We start from the raw sequence: 8364 nt of genomic DNA on the forward strand, positions 1-8364 counted from the left end.
AGTCCTGATTTAAGGGTTGGCAGTGGAGGTGAGGGCATCTTGCTGGAGATCCCTGCCTACCTGAGGCCTTCTAAAGGTAAGAAGCTTTTTTTCCTTCATTTCTGCATCTATGGCTGCTGCATTTGGGTTTGTCTTCATTTGCTGTAGTCAAAGGCTTTGCCACCATGCTATTATTGCTGTGCTTTCCATCACATTGTAGAGTTACAACAAATCTTTATGTGCCAGTAAGAATAAGGTAATGGTTTGAAGCAGCAATAAGCAGTGTTGTCAATGGGTCCCTCAGCCTTTGAGTAAATAGGGGATTCTAAAAGATGAGCACTGGCTGTGAATTTTAAAAGCCACTCTGGCACCTCAATGACCACTTTTCTAACAAAGTGTAGTGTAGAAAAGGGTCTCATAGAGTGTCTGGGGAGCCTCCTGAGAAGGCAGAAAAAAAGGGTTTCCAGGAAGGAGGAATAAAGAGTTTATAAGAAGCCAAGTTGTTCCAAATAAGCCTGCTTGTTCGTGTGAGCTGAGACAATATTAAAGTGGCAAGAAGCCCATGAGGAATAAATAGAAGTGGTGCTGTGAGTCACCAGCGTTCCTTTACTGCTCACATCACAGCGGGAGCAGAACATCTGGGCAGCATCGTTCAGTGGGAGGCTGAGCAGCTGCCAGGCTGGGCTGAAAGGCTCTCCTGAGTGCTCCCAACCCGGCCATGGGTTCCTCCAAACCACCATAAAGCGACATTGGTCTCTTCAGTTCCACAAAACAGCGCAGCTTTAGAGAGTGCAGCTGACCCTTTTGCACCCTTGAAAATGGGGGTGTGTCTGTGTATGTATACGTGTGTTCATATGTGTACAAGTGTGCAAGCCTCATTTGAAATGCAATACCCTCATAGATAGTGAGTATGAGGGGCAGACCTTCCCTAGGTTTGCAGGGATCAGCGGAGTTAGATCACAAACAAACTTGTTTGAGGATCTCACATGGGACTGGATCACATTCTGGCAGCTGTTGTGGTTCCCACCCTTCCATGATGCCTTGCAAGTGAGAATAAATAATCAGCCCTGTGTCTGGGACGTTTTTCTGCTCAGAGCTGGGCCCAGAGGCTCTCCAATGGCAACACCAAATTAAATCACTCCTCTCCAAAATGGATGATCACAGGTTTTTCTCAATTTCCCAAAACATACGAAATCCAAACCAGGTGCAAGGAGCTCTTCTGTTCCTCAGCAGCTTTGCCTGCTGTCATGGCCTATTTAACTGCCACCCTCCCTCAGTACATCTCTGCTGACAGCACTGCAGGTACAGAGTTGTGGCCAAACTGTGGAGCTCAGTTAAGTGGTGAAGGAGTGAAATACCTGTGAGACAGCAAAAGTCTAAGAAAATAAGCGTTGTTCGTATGAAAACAGAACTTGTGTGACAACCAAAAAGCTGGACAAATGTTACCCAGATTTGGAACTGCTTTTGGCACAGATCCTGTCTCACTCCCTCTTCCAAAATCAGGCAGGCTCAAAGGCAGGCAGAGATTTGGGTGTCTCCTAAGGGTTCTAGGTCTGGAAGCCTTGCAAGCACTCATGTGCTACATCCCGTTACTTGGGGTGACCTCCCTGTGATGTCCTCTGCCTCTCCTCATGACTGTTGGCACCTCAGCACTTTTGGTCTCTTCTCCCCTGTCCCTCTCTTCTCTCCGGGTGAGGCTGTCAGTAGTCCCAGGAACAAAGCCATGGGGGGAGGAGGGTGCAGTGTTCCTTTGCCATGATTAATGGGCAGTGTTCTTGAAGCTAATAAGAGTGTTGTCTTTAAAACAACATTCATCAAAGGAAAGAGCTTGTTGGTTGCTGATTTATGAGGGAGAGTGACTACCCTCCCTCTGTAGGCTGCTAATCCTGAACTGACTCACTGACTAAAATTGTTTAAGCCATGATATTCCTGAAGTATTACATTTCAGGTCAAGGCTTAAAGGGCAAGGAGCGTAACTGCCTGATGCTCTTCTGCACGTGCCTCCATCTGTCTTGAGGGAATACTGGGGCAGCAGGAGCACACCCCAACAGCTCCAGTGATCAAAGACAACTTTCTGGTTTCTTCTAATAATGCTAGTTTCTCCCATGTTTTCCCTTTCACTTTGCAAGGAGGGAGTGTGCTTAGCAAGTTGGTAATCTGAATGAGGACAAAGAGATGTTCTCCCCACCAGGGCGTGCTCCGGGCTCGGTCAGGTGAGCTCCCACAGGGCACGTGGGCATCTGCAGGCAGAGCTGGAGCCGTCCTTGTGCCTCTGCTTGTCCCAATAGCGTGCCATTAAATCCTCCACCCGGCACGGGGTGGGGTCTGGTCTCTGCTGGATGATCTCCTTCTGACCCTGGGGGGCTTTGCTGTGTGCTTCGCTTCCCTGGAGAGGGCTCTTCAGCATCTACCCAAGCAGGGAGACCGTGTCTGAGACACCGACGCTCCACAGGAAAGCTCTTCTGCTTCGTGGAAACTGAAAATCATCCCCAGAAACTCCAGGTGCTCCGCGGCCGGTCGAGCACTGCCAGATCCCTTCTCGTCCTCCGGTCGGTGTCACTTCCCCGCCATGGCCGCTAGGTGGCGCTGCGGGCCGTTCCCGGCGCTGAAAGGAGGTCGCTGCGGAGATGTTGCCGAACCGACCCTGCTTTCCCTCTGCCTCTATGGGCTGAAGGTACCGGCATAGAACTTCCTTTCACTGTGCTCCCGAGGCAGAGCCTAAAGCGGCTCAGGACCTTCAGTTAGCTACAAGATATCTCAAGTTTGTAGCCACGTGGGTAGGTGTGGGACTCAGAAAAGCGCTCTGATGTTTCCTGGGCTTACTGTTGCAGATGTGGGCCAGGAACATGACTACAGCCCAGCCTGTCCCTCACCAATGAGTGCTAAGTATCAGAGAAGTCTCATGAATTCCACTCAGCCTTCAGTCGGTTGATCAAATGAAGTCATACCTCGTGCTGCAAGGAAGCTCTGGTAATGGATACATTTCTTGGAACAATAAATGCACATCAAAACGATGGTGCAAAATGCATTGGAGAAATAACACCCAAACTCAACTGAGAAACAGGGAAGGAAAGAAGTGACTTTGTTGTGAAATGTGACAATTTTCTTCAAGTCTGAATTAATACTGATGTGATGTTAATACCAGAGATGTTTATGCCCTAACCTGCTGCGTGCACTCTGCTTTGCCTTCTGGGTGCATTTGAAGGCTACAGCATCCTATGGGTGCAGCAAATCAGTGCTGTACAAACAGCTTTTCAGGGTTATTGTGCTTTGCTGGCTGAGCTTGTCCAGATCTTCATAAATGCCTTTACTGACACCTCCTCAATCTGGGTTCTGCCTTTTGGCAATCCAGGCTTCCATGAGCTGATATGAGTTTCCAGTATATGCAGCATCCAGCACAGATACGCGCTGGCTGCAGAGAGGCAGCACTTGTTTTGTTCCAGCGTCAAGCGCTGTCGGCACGCTCTGTGTGACTCGGCCCTGTGACAGCTGGGGCACAGCGAACTGCTCCTGTTTGTCCAACACGTCACTCAGCAAAAATAAAAACAGCTGAGAAAGCTCTACTTCTGGGAAGTCGGTAGATACTGCCTCTGCATGTCAGAGCCGTGGTGGTGTTGGGGAACGACGCTATCACTGCACCTTGGAGTGGTGCTCAGTGCTCACAGCTGCTCCCTGGGTACACACAGCTCTGGTGAGGGCACAGCTGTGCGGGTACTGGGTGGTTCCACACCAGAGATGTGGGAGGTGGAGCCCCACAGTGCAGCTGAACAGAGGATGGCATCCTCAAGCTGATGGAAGGCTGCATTAGCTTCAGATGTTACCGTGGATCTACCTGGCAGAAGAGGGAGGGAAGGAAGATCGTCTTACTGTTATAACACTAAAACAGCCCCAGAATTTGTTTTAAAAGGTGGTGTGGAATATAGAAGAGGTGATGTGAGCGCAGTGCAGCATGGAACTCTATTGGCTGCCCAGAGAAGGATGGGGTGTGGAAGGATGGACCTGGAGCTTGTAGTCCCTTGTTGTCTGGTTCTACTTCTATGCTCAGCAAATCATTGAATTTCTCAGCTCTTCCCTTTCCGTAAACTGAGGATAATGGTAGAAACTCCTCTGCTTCACAAGAGTGCTGGGTTGTGAATGAATTAACATGTGCCGAACAACCAGACATAGGAGACACGATGTTAGGAGGAGATAAAATTGCTGCAGAGGAAGCGCATTTTTTAAATTGCTGCGATCTCAGGAGTGAAATAGCTGGGCATGATGGGTCTAGACTGGGGAATACGAATTAGATGTCAGAGACATCTGGGAGTTCATGTGATCTGGACTGGAATGCCTATAGCTGAAGCAGCGAGAGCGTGGGGTTGTCTTCAGGGTACAGGAAAGTGTTCATTCTTTCACTGCAAATGGGAGGGAGATCCTCAAGTTGATGATCCCAGTGATGAGTGGGTTTTTTTGTTTTTTCTTTTCTTTTTTTTTTTTGAGTTGGTAAAGTTAATATTAAACCCCATGACTTTGAGCTAAAAATTCATAGCAGACAAAAGTGAGCTCTCGTGCTTTCTGCCCTCCAGCCACAGCGAGGGATGCCTGGTCCAATATTTATTCCATTGCTGGGATACACCCAGCACCAGAGTGAGGATGATAAATGAGCAATTCGTACTGTTGGACTGGATTCGGAGTTTGCCAATGATTCCAAAATAGTTCCTGAATTAGTCTATCGCTAATCACCCACTTGCACCATAATTGGGAGGCCAAGAAGTTCTCGCAGGCAGCGCATGAGACATACAGGGGAAAATGATTAAAACAAAGCCAAAAATACCACCGCATTGGAGTCATGAGTCAGATGCCGACCTTTCACGTAAACGCCGCGGAGAGGCTGAGATCGGACGGCACCGCGGGGCTCCCGGTGGGAGGGAGGAGCGGACATCTCCGCGGAGAGCTCTGCGCAGGAGGGGACGGGGCGGTGACAGCGGCACGGGGGAAGGAGGGGGAGGGGGGCGAACGGGCTGCTCCCCCCAGGTCCTCAGCTTCATGCGGTGTTGGTACGCAACACTGCGAAAACTTTAAACTTCCATCGCTCGGGCCGTTACGGCCCCGCTTCAGCCGGAACCCGCAGCTCTCTGTGAAAGCGACTGCGAGTGCCCGGATTTCAGAGATCTCACGCGCTGTGAAACTCCCTGCGAACCTCTAAGCTGGCGGCAGAAGTAACAAAACGCTTCTCACATCCGCTTGGACTTTCCTCCCAGTTTCGGTTCTGGATGCAAAGTCAGAGCAAACCCTACTGGTTTATGGCTCGGGCCGTAGGGAGCGCCGCAGCGCCCGCTGGGCGGCATGGAGATAACTCTGACCAATCCTGCATGGCTCGGCTTGGCCTCTCCTTTGTGCCCCCCGCGTTCCACGCCAGCGGCTGCCACCCGAGCGTGCGGCGAGAGCCGTGCCGTGCCATGCTGTGCCATGCTGTGCCGGGTCGTGCCCATGCTGGGCCGTGCCGAGGCTTTGGCCGCGCTGTCCCCGCAGCTCTGCGCGGAGCCCCGCACCGCCCCTACCGAGCGCTGTTCCCGAGGCAGACGGGAGAGGAGATTCCAATCGCGTTAATCAGCCGGGTGCCGACCTTACCCCTTCTGCTGTAGGAAAACACTTCCTTTCGCTCCCTTTTAAAGATAACACACGGTTCCGTCCTTCAGTCCCTGCCAGATCCTCCGCAGGGGCAGAGAAGAAAGGCCCCGACCCACCCCGAGCAGAACACCGCGCAAGGAGCAGCGCCAGAGCCGTACCAGCTGTCCCGGCACACCGCGGCCCGACGCTGTAACCCACCCCTCGCCCTGCTGATCCCAGGCACTGGCAGATCGCCGGAGCCCTCGGTACGCAGAGCCTTCAGAGCCGAGCAGACACAACAGCAGTGTCCCTTTGCAAGAAATGGGCTCTGCCCGCAGTCACCGTCCCGCAGCAGCACAAAAAGCAGCACTGCGATCAGGCGGCAATGTGGTACCGGCGGCACTCGGTGCGCTGCTGCCCTGCAGCTGTGGGAATGCTCTGTGCAGCTCAGCAACCAGCAGTGTCTGACCAAGAGTTGGGAGATGGAAAGGGAAGTTAGAAAATGTTCTCGATATTTGGTTTCCAAGTCCAGAGTCTCTCACTGGGGTCTGCTGGTGTTTGGCCGTGGATGTTTCACAGGATCACAATTTTCTCCCTCCCAGGCAGAAATCACTCAGCCAGATAAAACAAGCAAAAGATACCGGTTGTGCTGATTCACAAGGAAACAATTTCCCTTCTATTTCAGCAGCTTACCAGCAGGAAACTGCAGGGCAGTTTGCCATGACCATAGAAAATGGGACATGTTGCACGTTATCCAAGACTTCCTGGGTGCCCATTAAGTCCTTCATGGCCTGAAGTCTGTAAGTTGTCTATACTGCATAATGTGAAGTAAGGGGAGTTGCTCTATTTAAGGAGCTTTGACACCAGGAGGAGCTTAAAGAAAGCAGGCTGGGGCTCAGTGGAGTCTGGTTTACACCACTGGAAATGGGTTCACATCCATACCATGCAGTGGCTGTTTTTCACAGCGATGCAGCTGAAAGTTTTAGTCCCCCACATCTCGAAGTGCTCCAGAGTTTCAGTAGGAATTTAACCTTCAGTTTGCACGGGTCAGCTTCCCAAGTAAGGATAACAGCTTACTCTCATCTGCTTTCTGAAACCATGAAGTGGTTTCTCCCTCCTATGAATCTTTCCATGCTGTCTCACCCCTCTGCTGGTGATGAGGCCATCCCACAGTTGTGACTCCTCTGAGCACAGCAGCTGTACTGTGGGAGTTCTGTGCTGTGGGGCTCTGCTATAGTGCCCAGAACTGCCTTTTGTGCCTCTGCTGCCCTCAGCAGTTGTCGCAGTCAATGGTCTGCATTGCTCAGAAAGAAGAAGCTGTGTAGTGATGCCTAAAAGCACTGCTTCTGAGCTCATGAGAGTTCAGCCCTTCAGGTGTTACTCTCAGCTGCACTCACAAGGAGAGAACCTCACATTCCCCGGGGCCCTCTGCTGTATCCATAGCTGTGTCTGGAGATGCTGCTGCCTTGGAACTCCCTGCAGCCTTGGCACATCTTTCTGACAATGAGCTGCTCCTTGCATTGTGGAGGTTGTCAATTTATAATCACTTTAAATGCAGTCAAAGCAGCATATTGGCCTCTTTGTTCACAGCCCCATGTAACTGTTAACAGACTCTTCTGCACCATTTTCTCTTTTGAGATAGATAAATACTATTCCTGGATCAGAATGGGAGAGTTTAGGCTGGTAAGTTTAAGCAGATGAGAATAGCCCAGAGGTTTTTCTGTGCTCTCGTTTCCAATGTTGACAAGGGATGACTTTTCATAACAGAAGGATTTTGGTGTTCAGTTCCTTAGCTCAGTGGAGGTCAGTGCTGGGTGCTCCTCCTCCTCAGCTGCAGCAGTGACCACAGCAACCGGGCCGGGCTGCCAGCTTTTCATTCAGATTATACTCTGTTCATTAACACAACCGAACTGAATAGAATGAGGAAAATTGCTTGCCAGGCCCTGCATTTGGCAATACATTTTATATATGAAAAGGAAAAACCTCTTTGGTTTTAATTGTTCATACTCTTAAGCTAATAAAGAGAACAAAGTAAAGAGAGGTTCATGGCATTTCTCCTCTGAGGCCATTCATTTGCCTGTGGGAAAGATTCAGCTTCTGTGCTTGCCAAGCTAATCGGTGCAACAGAAAACACAGAGCATTAACGTGCATTTAAATTCCAGGCTCAGTGTAGTCATAAAGAAGAAAATACGTTTGAAAGATGAATCCACCTGATCCCAGGGCCACTTGACAGTAAATGCATCAGATGAGAGAGGGAAAAGCAGAGGGGACTTTATTTGTGTTGGGTTTCCTGACTGAGGTATCAGCACAGGGAAGGAAGAAAGCTGGAAGGAGAATGGGTAGGACATGAGCTTCGGGTTGGACAAGATCTGCATGCACAGATTAACCCAAGAGGAATACAGGGAAAGGGGGGGGAGGGGGGGGAGGAGAGGGGGTCGGGCAGGAGGAGGGCCGGTGTCGGATCCCCTTAACAAAGGTTTCCCTGCACGGCTGCAGCTCTGCAGCCTCAGAACAGCGAGGCCCTTGCAGACAGACTTGTGTTCAGGGCTTGTGCTCGTGAATGAAGGGAGAATGAGCACTGAGCCTTCCAGCACAGGCAGCAGGGCTCCGTGTGGGTGCAGGAAGAAGTGCACTGCTCAGTGTTGCTGCGTGGTCTCGTGATGAACTCCGGCATTTCTCACTTTTGTTACTGTACTTTCACACAGGCCCACAGTGATACACACTGTGCACCAAAGAGTAAAATGTGTTCTTGGAGATGAAGAAGTAAATGGATTTGGTAACTGTATATAATGCACA

The 8364-nt window shown here is 50.6% G+C and overlaps 1 long non-coding RNA gene across 1 annotated transcript; it reads left to right on the top strand.

Annotated features, from left to right (window-relative positions):
• The first annotated feature begins 32 nt into the window (after positions 1–32).
• LOC121110539 lies at positions 33–3304 on the top strand. The gene is made up of 2 exons (XR_005859724.2): positions 33–76; positions 2109–3304. It is a non-coding gene; the product is annotated as an uncharacterized LOC121110539 (long non-coding RNA).
• The last annotated feature ends 5060 nt before the right edge of the window (positions 3305–8364 follow it).

This window comes from Gallus gallus, chromosome 4 (assembly GCF_016699485.2).
Source record: "Gallus gallus isolate bGalGal1 chromosome 4, bGalGal1.mat.broiler.GRCg7b, whole genome shotgun sequence".
In the NCBI taxonomy this organism is placed as follows: domain Eukaryota; kingdom Metazoa; phylum Chordata; class Aves; order Galliformes; family Phasianidae; genus Gallus; species Gallus gallus.